A 13,271-nucleotide genomic window follows, 5' to 3' on the forward strand; every position below is an offset into this window, starting at 1 on the left:
AGAGGCAGTTTGTCGCTGTCCCTTAGTGCCACCTCTGGCTCAGGATGTCCCATGACTGCAGTCCATAAGCAGTCACGGAGAGCACACCAAGGAAGTTTCATTGCCTAATGGCTTATTTCTGGGGCTCTTCTCCAGGCAGTTGGTGCTGCCAGATACTGGATCCTGAGTGAAACAACTTTTGGGTCTCACCCAGAGCAGCTGTTGGGATGGTCACATCCTGATACGTTCCTGGAAGGCAGCTCTGACTACATAAGCTGGAAAGAGATCTCAGTCCATGAGGAAACGTATGAGCAGTTCACAATGACTGTGCTCTAAAAACATGCGTTTACCTTTGACAGTTCCAAGAAAATTTTTCTGAAATCAGGTCTGCAATTGCTGACCTATTTTTCTAGTTACAAAGCAAATGATTTTTGAGGAAAAAGTGACCAAAACTGAAGCCAATTTTCCCATATCCCAAAATAAGGAGCCAAATGGGGATGACATCTCCAGGGGGCCCTGTATGGCTGTGAACAATATTCCTTGTAATTGAGCAGCCCTTAGGCAAGGGAGAGGGAGGTGAAGCCCTGTCTCAGCCACACACATCCCAGCCCAGGCAAAGAGCTCAGCTCCACTTGGGTGAGGAGCTCTGTGAATGCCACAACAAATGGAAATCCAGGCCTGAAATGGTCTCCTGCCCAGCTTTGTGAAACACTATATTATCATTTGATGCAATTATGTCATTAACTAATTTTCAAATTTGCATAGAACCATTAATTTAATCTTTAAATAAATAGTATGGATTTAGAGCCAGTGAAAGCCCTCCAGATTAACTGCTTGGTGAATGAAGCCTTCCGCTTATCTGTGAGACAGCAGCAGGACCAGCTTTATCCATATGCTGACCTGGCAGCATACTGCAACCTTGATCTGACAGATAAGTGCACAGTGTCTTCTGAGGAGCTGGAGGAAGGAGCTCAGCTCCCTGATTCAGACACCTCATAATCTCTCTTGGGCCATTACTGCACATCAGGGCAGAAAGTTCTCACAGAGTGCAGCTGGCACTGAGACTCATCTCACTTCCTGTGCTTGAATCTCAGCATCTTCAGAATTGAAGCGACTAGCAAGTTGTCACAGGGAGCCAGAAATGGCCCCTCTACAAAATGAACACTCTGCATCCGTGAGCAGCCACAGCAGAATAGCACTTTCACATATTCTCACACTGTCTTATTGTCCTCTGCCACCCACCTCACTTAAGCTATTTATGCCGTGCTCTACACAAGATACTCACACCTCCTTAGAGACGGGGAAGACAGACAACTGGTTGGATTAGCTCCACTGCCTGGAAGCTGCCTCCGCAACCACTGCTCTCTTGCAAGTTGCAGAGGGAGGCAGCCGTTGTGTTGAGGAGGGCCAAAAGATCCTTGTGTACCTGCTTGGTGGTAGATGGAGCTGGATTCCCTAATCTACCCATCACAGCTGGGCAGGTTGACAGCTAACAGACCTTCTCCCTTCATCTGGAAAATACACAGAGCCTACACCACTAGAGGAGGATGATCCAGGCACTTGCTCCACTGCCTTTGCGAAATCTCAGGACCACAACATAACCATGACAACTGCCACTCTGCAATCAGAGGAGTGAGTACTAAAAGGCAGTTGCTGCCAGCCATGAGGAATGGCAGACAAAAAGCAGAGGTAGAAGCTAACAGAAAGGGGGTGACTTGGCAGCCTCTGGTGTGAAAACAGACCCTGTGCCTTGCACCACTGCCTGGGAGGCACACTCAGCAGCCAGGCACAACTGGACTAGCCTCATGGCTCTTGGTTGCTCTTATTATTCCCTGCAACCCTTCAGCATGACTCTTGACAGAAAAATTACCAAATGTAATGCACTTGTGACTTAGTTAATTTGCACCTGTATCTAATTTCAGACCTGCTAGAATAACAGAGCAGTTCTGTAATCAAAAATGGAGGAAAAAAAAAAGCCAGACCTGCCAGTCACTGGCTGCTGCAGGGGAAACTGCCCCCACGTAATACAGGGACCCCATGCAAGAGCTTTGCATGAAGGTCACAGCAGGACACGGAGGTTTCCCTGAGAAGGGACAAAGCAAACCCCCATATGTGGGACTCAGAGTGAGCCTATAGCGATTCTCAGTGGCAGCAGGCAGCACTGTACTCCTCCCTGCTTTCTCAGTCAGCAATTGCTTCAGTTTCCTAAATGTCTCTGCGCTTTCATTTTGGGAGATTGTTCTGAGCAGTTTACAATTGTCTACTTGTAGCTAGCAGCCTTGACTTTCTGAGAGCCAGAGGGTACCATATTTCATCAGAGAAAGCACTAATGAGACAAAGTCCCTCTGGCTCTTGATTGTGGCTCATTAGGGTACTAGTCACGATGCCTCAGTTTCCCCTCGAGGCTCTGTGAAGCCAAAGCTGTTAGACTTCATGTGTCATTTTTAATCCTCTTCCTCAGTCCCTGCAAGGGTCTATCTCCTCCACACTATTCAAGACGCAAAAGATTTGAGAAAGTCAAAACCACTTTGCTTTTGGCAGGTCCCCCAGCCTTACCCACACTAGTGCCAGTGTGCTCAGCCCAGCCTGCCCAGGATCCAGCCACCACGCAGCGTGTCACACCAGCTCACAGACCTAATCTGGGCTCACCATGGGACCTTGGGCTGGCCTCAGTCTGCCCAGCCAGGGCCAGCAGCTGCCTCTCCTTCACTGCCTGGCAGAGAGCTGTGGTGGCAAAAATGTTCTTTCTGAAGGAAATCAACAAGGAAGAGCTTTGGTTTACTTCTTGACCAACTTCCATGTCCAGCCTTCCCCAAAGAGGGCCTATCTATATCTGCCTCACTTTCTGGTGTCCCCTCCCTGCATGGATCCCATTGCAGCATCTCCAGATATTCCTTGCATCCTGATGACCCTTAACCCAGGTGCAATTCTATCCTGTCACACGAACACTAAATCATCTCAACCCATCCATTATCTTCTTCCTACACCTTCCCTCAGCAGCATCTGCTTTCCTGTAGCACAATCACCCAGCTCCTTCCCCACTGAGTGTGGTGATTAACCCCAGCCATCTCCACCCTGAGGGGAGCTGGAGGCAATACAGACACACATACAGCACGGAGCAGCCTGCACTTTTCTGCTTTGAAAGACCAACTGCCTTTAATAGAGCTGCATAGAGAAAGCAGATTGGGACACAAAACATTTTGAAATCTTCAGACAAAAGGGGTTAATGCATCATTAACATCGATTTCTTTGGTTGAAACGTATGTTAAACACAGGTCTTGGAATATGTAAGTCTGATGTTTAACCTTGTCTTTCTCACTGACTCTACATCTCTAACCCTGCTCAATCATTTCTAGGCTAAAAGGAGGTGGGTTCTAACTGTCCTGCCTTGCCAGGTTGGCTGCTGTGACAGCCTGTAGATCTCTGTAAATGTAAAGGGCATTATCTATCTATAGATGTAGGCATTATCTATCTATAATAGCCTCCAAACTCAGCATCCTGCAATAGCACATGTATCACAGCAATATGCTCCTTGAGGTCCTTCCACATCACAGCCTTGCTTCTCTCCATGTGAAAGTGCTCTCCTGCGTAGCCTGTGCAGACAGTATCCGCCCATTACAGCTGAAGATGAGGGTTGAACCCCGAGGAAGGAATTTCAGACGCTGTCTTGGGGTGTCCTCACACATCATGCTGTTACCCAGCGGTCTTCTCTGCACTGGAATACAATTCCAGGAGTGGTTGCTCACTCATCCAGGGAGAACAGCGCAAAGCACAACTGCTGATCCATGCTGATCATCTCATCACTGCTGAAACTTCCTCCCAGTGATGTCCTGCAGCAACAGAACTCAGAGAGAAGTCTGGGTGAAGGATATGCACTTCTGTCTTCAAAGGGACAGCTGAATCCACCACTCTCAGCCTGACATAGAAGCACAAAGGCCACGAAAAGACCATGCCAGCATTCACACCAGATCCACAAGAGATAATGACTATGGGGAGTGAGGCAAACTCAGGGTACCAAGCAGTGTCAAGGATTTCCTTCCTGTCATATTTGGCTCCAGCAAACCCTCTCCTTCAGGAAGCTGAAGAACTGTTTCACTTTCACAGTACCTGTGCAGGAATTCTATGCCAAATAGCCTTTATGTGAAAGAGTCTTTCTATGCTTAGAACAACTAGTACAGGGGACCTGGAATCCTCTTAAGCTGTGTTGACTCATGACTGGACAACTACCTACTGCCCTGCTCCTCTGAGACAGGCACATACCTATGGACTGGTATTCATCAGTCCTCCTAGTTTCAGTCCTAGCAGAGAGGCCAAGCCTCAAGTACCCCAGGGAAACCAATATGGGAGAACTGTAGTGTATCTCAGGATCCAGAGCTATCAATCCAGTGCTGCAGTGGGGAGATACAAAATCTTTAATTAACTTTTACTCACTTGCTCCTAGCACTGGTGGAGGTGGGTGGATGTGATTGTTGCTCAAGGGAGGATTCTTCCCTCCCCCTGCTTTTGAATTCCCAAGCAATTAGTGCTCTGTATAGAGCAACATAAATATAACTCCTCAAACCTAGAGGGTTTTAGTTTTGTTTTGGGATGGGTTTGCCTTCCTACCTGTTCTATCAAATACCAAGCAATTTATGGACCACTTTGCATGTGTTTGCACACCGTTTTTGCATCTCAACTGACAACCTACATGCTTTTTTAATTAAAATTTTATTGGCTTTTCCATGAGTGATGTACCTACTGTAAGTAAGCACGGTTCAGTACAGATAACATGTGGTTTGCTTAGCTATCTTGCAGGAGATTATTTCTGTTATCATTGTAAGTTGATTATTGTAATTATTGAAAGAGAGAATGCTGACAGAGAGAGATCATGCAGAAGGAAAATGGGGGGGGAATTAAAAGATAATAATAAAAGATAATAATGGTTTCCTTTGTTCTTATTTTTCTCTTGACAACCTACTGTACATGCTAAATTCCAGTTTAATGTTAGAGTCAATCCCTCCTGTTGCTAACACACCCCCATCAATAACACAAGGTCTTTAAACCCTAGATGTCTGCAATTAAATTCAATATCAAAGAAAGCCAGAAACTGCCTCTCTTGTTAGTACTACCAGCCCTCTGAGTATCTCAAAATGCTTCTTTTCACCTCTTTCTTCCTAATTCATTTGATATTTTTAACCTTCTTTAGAAATCATATGGCTTGAGTGTACACAAAATTAGAGAAAAGTATTATGTGCAGGGGGTAATGTGTGTGCATGAAAAGACTGAGGGAGAGAGATTATACACTGCACCGATAACCATGTGGTCCTGGCAACACTTAGAGGCCAATGTATGGAATGGGAGGGTGGAAACCCCTGAAGGCCAGTCACAATGCTGTTGGTGGAACACTGTGCTACCCTGTGCTTGTCAGGAGGGACAGGTGTTCCAGGGGCAGTAAACACTCCCTGTTCATGAGAAAAGCAAGGGAATCTCGATATGCTGGTCCTCTCAGTAAGAAAAGTGCTAATGTGGGGTTTTTTTTCCACATTACAGAGACAGTGGCCAATGCTTACAACTACTGGAGGAAGATATCAGAAACAACCATCATAGGAAATGGCAAGACTCTCATATAATTCAGATGGTGTTGATAAGGTTACTTTTTTAGATACTTTGATCCAGGCTACTAGGGCTTTCAAGGACTGAGACTTTGAATTTTACTGTATATTCTCTTAAAACACGAGAGGAGGGGACGGCACAACCAGCTTGAGCTACTGAAGTGTTCTGGGCTGCAGCAATGTCTCCCACATCCCGATGACTTTGTGCTCAACTGGGTTAGCAAAAAGGGGAAAAGCATAGGTCCTTGTGGGACAGCACCACATCCAGGCATTAGCAGTAGTGATATATGTTCACATCTCTGCTAACTGGGGTATGTCTCACTGAACCATTCCCACCAGACTGCAACCCCCCTCCTCAGCAGTGATATGAAGGGTTTCATGGTCAACAGAGTCAAACACTGCAGAGACATGAGCAGGAAATCTGTCCTCTATGTATCAAACACAGAAGTGCCACAAAAGCAGTTTTATCTAATGTTCTGGCCTGACTCCAGCCAGAGCCCCTGTGTCATTCCAGGAATACTGCAAGCAGCAAACCTCACTCAGGCTGGGGGGTCAGAAGTGAAGCCATCCAGCTAGCAGCTACTCAGATCCTTCTCAGAAAATCCTCCCAATAGAGCAAGCCCCACGAAACCGATCTGAAAAACAAAACCCAAGAAATCAATGCTGTGCTCTTTACAGTTTTTCTGCGGTAAATAAATACTGCATTACCTACACTGTGCTCACATTAAAGGATTTTCTTCACTATGGGTGGTTACTCACTTCAACATATTTGGCATTTGCTTCCCCTCTTTGCCAGAGGACCTGATTTGTGATGTCTCATGAAACTTCAAAATGAAGTGCAGCTCTCCTTTCCTCTCACAGAAAAGGAGACTAACAAGCTGCACACCCTTGCTCACCTCTCCCAGAGAGGGAGAGCTACAGCCCATGTTATTGCTTTATAATGACATGAGTATTTACGGTTGCAAAAGTTCTTGTCATGGTTCCTCTAGTGAGGAGGAGAAAGACAGGAGATAAGACTTTGAAGGTCAAAACAAATGGGCAAACTAAGAGAGTATTTTTTTCACTGGGGGGAGTGAGGGGAGAGACGAGGAAAATATTCCCCTTGAGATCATCTGCGAACAGAAAAAAGCAGTAGGGATCAAACCTGATTTTCATTTGAGGGGTAAAAATCTGGAGATCAGACTGTAACTATATTCAGAAATAACCAATTTTACCTTGCCTTCATTATCTAGCAGTGCCCATCCTGACCTGCAGGAAGCAAAGCAATGAAAGAAACTGGAAGGAAAACATTTTTAAATTAACCCAGATTTCTCAAACCACCTCAAACAGGCAAACAAACAAATGAAACAGCCTGAACAGTCACTCACTTCTTGGATGCAAGCTCACGTCAACTTTTATTTTTCTGAATTGATTTGCTTGTTTGTATTGCTTGCCATTTTTATTTTTTGGTCCCTGAAAACGTTGTAAAAACCAACTAATAGGGGTACAAAATAGTAGGTTTTATGTACCTTGCAGAAACTTGTTATGTGATGCAGTTTGTTAAGATCTCTGCCGTTCCCCCAGCAGTGTGTCAGGTTTGTCTAACACCCAGCCCCTGAGTTACAGGTTTACGGCGCCGATTTATAGCGTTGTAAGTTTAATATAGTGGCGCGTTGTAAAACGGCTTCTTCTTCTTTTTTCTTCTTTTTTTTTTTTTTTCCCTCCCTTCCCTTAATTAATATTTTAGATCCCAGGAAAGCGCCACAAGGGCAGGCGGCAGGAGCAGGGCTATAATTTGCGGAGCGCCCGGGGCGCAGCCCGGGGAAGGGGACCCCGGTACTGGGGCGGGCGGGGCTGCCCGGGGCAGTGCTGCCCCCTCCCGGCACCGCGCGGCACCGCGACCGCCGCCCCCCGGGGCAGCCGCCGCCCGGGCGTGGATGGGCGGTGTGACAACGACGAGCTCCATCACCCCCCAGGCGCCTTCAGGGTACTGAGCAAGCATTGTTTAAAAAGCGATAATAATTTTTTGGGTTTTTTTTTTTTGGGGGGGGGAAGAGAGCGCTCCCTAATTTAAAAGAAACAGCCAACCCCGCCCAAGATGGGGTCAACCAGAAAATTGTAAAAATTGGATAGACACAACCCCCTTAATCTCCTTTTGCTGCTAATGTTAGCATTGAAATGTAAACAAGTGGGGCAAAAGCCAAAACATGGCAGCCCTTGTGCACTGGGAGTAAAACATCGGCTTTAGGCACAGGAGCTCTTTCCTGCGCCTGGCTGATCCGTCTGGAAAGACTGTGCTGTGGCAGGGATCATGCCATGTGCTGGGGCCATCTCTTCAAGGCCTTCACCTCCCTGGAGCTTACCTCCAGCCCAACAGGACACTCCTGAGATGCTAGGGAACATCTAGGTAAACACAGCAAAACCAGCAGCATTGCTGCTACTTTGTAATAGAATGCTAGAATATCCTGAGTTGGAAGGGACCCACAAGGTTTATCAAAGTCCAGCTCCTGGCCCTGCATGGGACAGCCCCAAGAATCACACCATGTGCCTGAGAGTATTGTCTAAATGCTTCTTGAAATCTGTCAGACTCCATACTGTGACTTTTAAGTCTCCTTATTTGCCATTCTCCAGTGAGTTGTTTTCCCCACAGACTAGTGGGATCTAACAATACCACTTGCAAAACCAAGCTGTATTGTCTTACAAGGGAGGTGATGTGGCAGAAGTAAATTGCAAAGTGAAGATGCTTCAGGGACAGAGGAAAGAAGAGATGCTTTGGCTTTCACTGCAGACCCTCTTTCACTGAGCACCCTCTACTCTGAACAGCTGCTTGCCATTAGCCGTGCCCATCACTAGAGTCAGCTCCTGCTTTAGTCCCTGCTTCTCTCTGTCACTCTTCTCTCCTTCCCTAGAACACCAATTTGTCTGATTGTTTGCAATTAACTGTTGATTATGGTGCACAGAAGTCCAAAGAGGATAATTAAAAACCGTTCAGCCAGCAGCAGTGGAAAGAGTCTGCTGCTGTAGAAGAGAGAACAGTGCACAGCAAGCACATCCCTGCTTAGGGCAGGACAACAACACCTGGTGAGAACCAACCAGGCTGGTGTGCAGAGGTAGGCAGGGTGCAGTGAGGGCAGAGCAAACCAGAGGCTGGTGGTGATCTCAGAGAGCTCAGATGAAACACTGCAGCTTACTGCTCCCACCCCCAGAACGTGTAAACAGGGGTCGTTCCCCATCCCATTATACCAACAAGACCAAGAGCCCTGCAAGTACAACATGCACCTAGGTCTGTAGCAGCAGCATCAAATCCCTGAGCAATTTCATCAATAACTTTGCTGAATGGGTTGAAGAAACACACTTTTCTGCCTTCTCTAGCAGCATCTCTTTTTAGACAAATTGTCAGTGGAAAACCTTTCAAGAAATCACCTTGCTGTGAAATACGCTTTTGTTGCATGAAATAAAGCACCCAGGCAAATGCTGCAGCTGATAATACAAAGTGCCCACTCAGTCCTGTGTCAACACAGATCATTTTTATACACAGTAGTAGACAACATGGGGTGTTGAGGAGGAGCCTGGGCAGGAACAAAGTACACATGATAAATTTAAACCTTGGAGGACCAAGTGCAGGAAGCAGAGTTTTATTGAGGTACAGGCATTTTGCCTTCCTGGTTATACAAAAAAGAATTACAAGTCAATGAGAATGAAGAAAAGTCTGTCCAGCTGTATGCAGTAAGCTGACTCTAAACATAGACCTCAGAGCCTCTCTCAGATGACACCTGTAAACAAGAACAGACTGTGACTCTGCAAAGGAAAGTGGGAGGAGGAGTCTGCAGGTAGGACTGCTGTTTATCTCCAATAGTGTCTCAGAAACTAAAAAAAAAAATAGCTTTTCCACTTGAAAAATAAACAGGTTTTCCAAATGAACCATGTATCCAGAAGGATATACTGAATTTGCTCCACCATGGGTGAAACCAAGTCTCGGTACGTGGTCAGCTGAACCAACACAGATGTGTCAGCTGAAAGGAAGAGATCTTCTTCCTCGACCCTTTGTCTTTCTTTAGCTCCTGACTTCTCCTGATCCTGTGAGCTAACCCCTCCACTTCCTGGCCCCTTGATCCAACTCTTGGTGCTCAGCAAACCCTCCAGTGAACTATATGAATCATTAGCCTGGCAGGATATGATCCTAATTTCTGGGATGGTTTCTGCTATCCTGAGTTAAAGCCACTCAGGGTATGACACACACAAGGTAAGGATGTTAGATGCAGCTGGAAGAAAAAAATCTTCCTTCAAAGGAAAATAGCACAATGCCAAAGCCTAGTGAAATGTTTCAATACATGGTGAGAATTAAACCTCAAGTAAATCTCAACCTTGACCTGTATTTTGGTGATCATCTTGTACCCCAGATACAACAAGTGATGCACAAATGGGTAAAAATGAAGAATAAAAAGAATAATTGAACTGCTTTGATTTTCAAAGAGAGGTTCAGGACAGCCCAACTGTGGTTATAATGAGCATCCTTTTTTTTCCTCCATGGGAGATCTGTAGGGATATAGTTGCTATAAAGATAAGGGCTCAACAAACTGGTAAGACATGATTGCAGGAACTGTGCCATGCTGCTACAACAAAGCATAGTTCGAGACACAGATACAATATTTTCTCTGAGAAAGGTGGAGCTAATTGCAAATTCTCTTGGTTTCACAGAAATCTTCTTCTTGGATTCGTTTCATGAAGCCTAAGCAAAGAAAATGTGAACAGCTGGGATACCAGAGGCAGAGTGAAAAGGAGCAGGAATTCTGTGCAGAAGAAAATGCAAAAATACAAACTGAATGAGGCTTGGTACATCAGGGATGAACTCTGCTTTGACTTTTTTTAATAATATCCCACAGCCTGAAGACACAATGCTAGTGCTATAAGAAAATAGCTCTCCTCTGAAGCCTGATGTTTCAAAAGAATCAAGGCTTAAAGTGCCATTAGATATTTGTTTAAGGACTAACACATTTAGCAGCTGTAAAACCTAACTATAATGTCTTGCTGTTTGTCCACTAAATCACATTATGCTGTAGCGGTGGGATGTATACTCTGCTTAGCTGTCCTGCCTGTCCCCAAAACTAGAGTTTTCTCCCTGAATGTGCCACTAGCATTGTATGGTTCTTGTTCTAGACCTTGCAGGTAGGGCTGGTCAAGAAGGATGTGAGAAACATTTTTGAAAGATCTGACCTTCTGCCAGGTGGCTCAGGAGCAACACAGGCAAGACTTGAAGTGAGATTAAAAAGGAACAGATTTTATTTTGTAAGAATTCAAGAAGCAAAGGGTAACTCCTGAAACACAGATCTGTGGGACACTCATTGATTCCAGTGACACAATGCCTTGCCCACAGTTTTACTGATATCCGCACTATCGGATGATGGACAGATCTAAAGGGGATGAGAGTTTTCTCATACTGGTGCTGTCCTAAAAGAAAGCAGACTGCCTATGTTTCATTTACAATTTCAGCAGGAGCTTTGCTATCTTGAACCTAGTCTGCTTTGGTCCGTGGATCCTATCCAATAGGAAGTTTTATCAAAACTTGATTACCCACTGAATCTATGTTTGAGTGGACTGCTAAGTCCCGACGTCCTGACATTCAGGCTGCTAAAATGTGACACCTTGAAGCCTCAAGTCTTCATGTCAAGCATCTAATTTACCTCGGTCACTGACAAGCTTTCATTCCATTCAGAGAAGCTGTTCTCAGTGTTTACAAAGTCATCCTTACAGCCCAGTCTAGCTTTTCTGCTGAGCCTCCTAGCCCAGTGACAATTTTAAAGCTTTCTCCACTGCTGTGGATGTGCCAGACCCAGAACTGACAATCCTCAGAATTCAAATCAATAAATCGTGCCCCAAAGTTGTGAGTTTTGTCCAAAAGTTGTAAGAACAGATAGATTACTTAGGGACAATTTCAATTTCCCTGAGTCTGTATTTCCCTATGAGTAGCTGGCTGGAGATCTGGGCTTTTTAGACAGAAGGAAAGAACAAAGACATTAATTCCTTGCTCCAGGAGACAGACCTGCAAGATATCAGAGATCTGTAAAATCCTGAGCTGGCAACACCCCCAGCTCCGGGGTCTCTAAAGTGCCACTGCGTAAAACCAGCCGTCATATCTCATCAGCACAGAGCAAATACAAAGTTTATTGTGTAATCATTGTTTCTGGAAGAATTATCTATTCTTTATCTCTGTGAGAGCGTGAGAGATTAAGTTTGGAAGCCTATTAGCCACCGCTGAAATGCCATTGTTATCATTCACTGTTAATTGTCATGCCTGGCTCTAATGCACTTAATCAGAGCAGTTGACACTTGGGCTCTAAATGAGAGTCAGCCAAGCGGGAGAGAGGAGGCAAATGCCCATGGCTATTGCATGGAGCTGGCATCTTCTGCTCATGACAGCTTTTGAGTTAAATAAAGACCCCAGCAGCAGGGTGGGAACTCCTGGCAGATTTTTCCAGATCCCTAACTGATTACAGCTGGTCTTGGCAGTACGTTTAAATGGCACAAGGAAGATAGCAGAAAAGTTCCCTGTCATGAAACATCCAACACAGAACTAACAGACATACTGAGGAAGCCAGCCCCTGGTCAGGGAAAATGTTTCTTGGGGTCTTTTTGGAAACTCCTGCCTGCCAGCTGTTAATGGATGGGGCAGAATTGCAGTCTGCATGTTAATGAGCCTATTATGAAAAGCACTTTATCTTGTGACAAAGGTGGATTTAATGGAGTTGAAAGGCTTCCCAGAGTAAATTTCTGAATGTCCTAATAATGCAATGAAGACTCCATTAGTGTATTTATTAATTAAGACACAGCCACGTTTCAGCAAGGCTGTTTCAGCAACCCAGGATGTGAACCTCCCAGTACAGGAAGCTCACAGAGACATGTCCTGCAACCTGAAGATGAGAGTGTGAAGGTGTGTGTCACAGCCCAAAGGATCTCCTCACAATTCTGGGCCTCATGGGTGGATTGCTATAGCAAAATATCATCTTTTAGCTTGAAACATCTTGTTAGAGCAGAGCAAACCAGAAGCTGGAAAAGCCTGCTTTGTGCTGCACAAACATGTGGAATCCAGGCCAGAAGAGACCACTAAATAGTGCAGCATAACCTTTTAGAAGCCCTTAACATGATGTTCCTTATCTCATCTTGCACCTTTGCTTCCACTCTACTTTATCTGGCAATAATTCTCGCTTTGAGGTTTATCAGGAGATCTGGGTGCTTATCAACCAAATGCTCCAAAACACCTCCTCAGTCTATCTGTCACTGATGCAATTCTGGAGTGGGATGAGGGCCTGTCTCATGTAGGTTTGTAGGTTCAAGCCATATCTCACAATTCCCTAGGTATTCCCCATTGTTTCTCTGGACTATTTTGATGAGGCTTTTGCCTCTACCATGACTCCTCCAGCGAATGTGATAGTCATGTCAGCTTCTACAGTGCTACTATGACATGTACCAATTGCTATTCTTTGCATACCTGGGCTCAGATCCTTTAAAGGCCAATCTCAAGGCTAAGACTGATTCCTTTGTCTCAGGATTGACACTGTTCTTTTTACCCTGCTGGTCAGAGGACTCTTCTATCTTAGATGCTCTGGCTGAGTTTCCATTTAGATTGTCCAAAGGAGAAAGGAACCATGACAATTGTTCTACAGCACTGTCAGATAGAGGACATCTTTCTTTGTCTTTCAGATTATGATTTGGCTTAATAGTGAA

At 45.2% G+C, this 13,271-nt stretch overlaps 1 long non-coding RNA gene across 1 annotated transcript in view; it reads right to left on the bottom strand.

Moving 5' to 3' along the window:
* Positions 1-5,802: 5,802 nt before the first annotated feature.
* The window catches only part of LOC127469308 (uncharacterized), a 36,217-nt gene continuing 28,748 nt past the window's right edge, over positions 5,803-13,271 (bottom strand). The window contains exons 3-4 of the long non-coding RNA XR_007903928.1: positions 6,785-6,818; positions 5,803-6,205 (exon numbers count right to left, since the gene is read on the bottom strand). This is a non-coding gene — a long non-coding RNA (uncharacterized LOC127469308). The remainder of the gene's footprint in view (positions 6,206-6,784; positions 6,819-13,271) is intronic.

Source organism: Manacus candei, unplaced genomic scaffold (genome assembly GCF_025592945.1).
Source record: "Manacus candei isolate 608988 ecotype Guabito, Panama unplaced genomic scaffold, ASM2559294v1 h1tg000017l, whole genome shotgun sequence".
Taxonomy (NCBI): Eukaryota; Metazoa; Chordata; class Aves; order Passeriformes; family Pipridae; genus Manacus; species Manacus candei.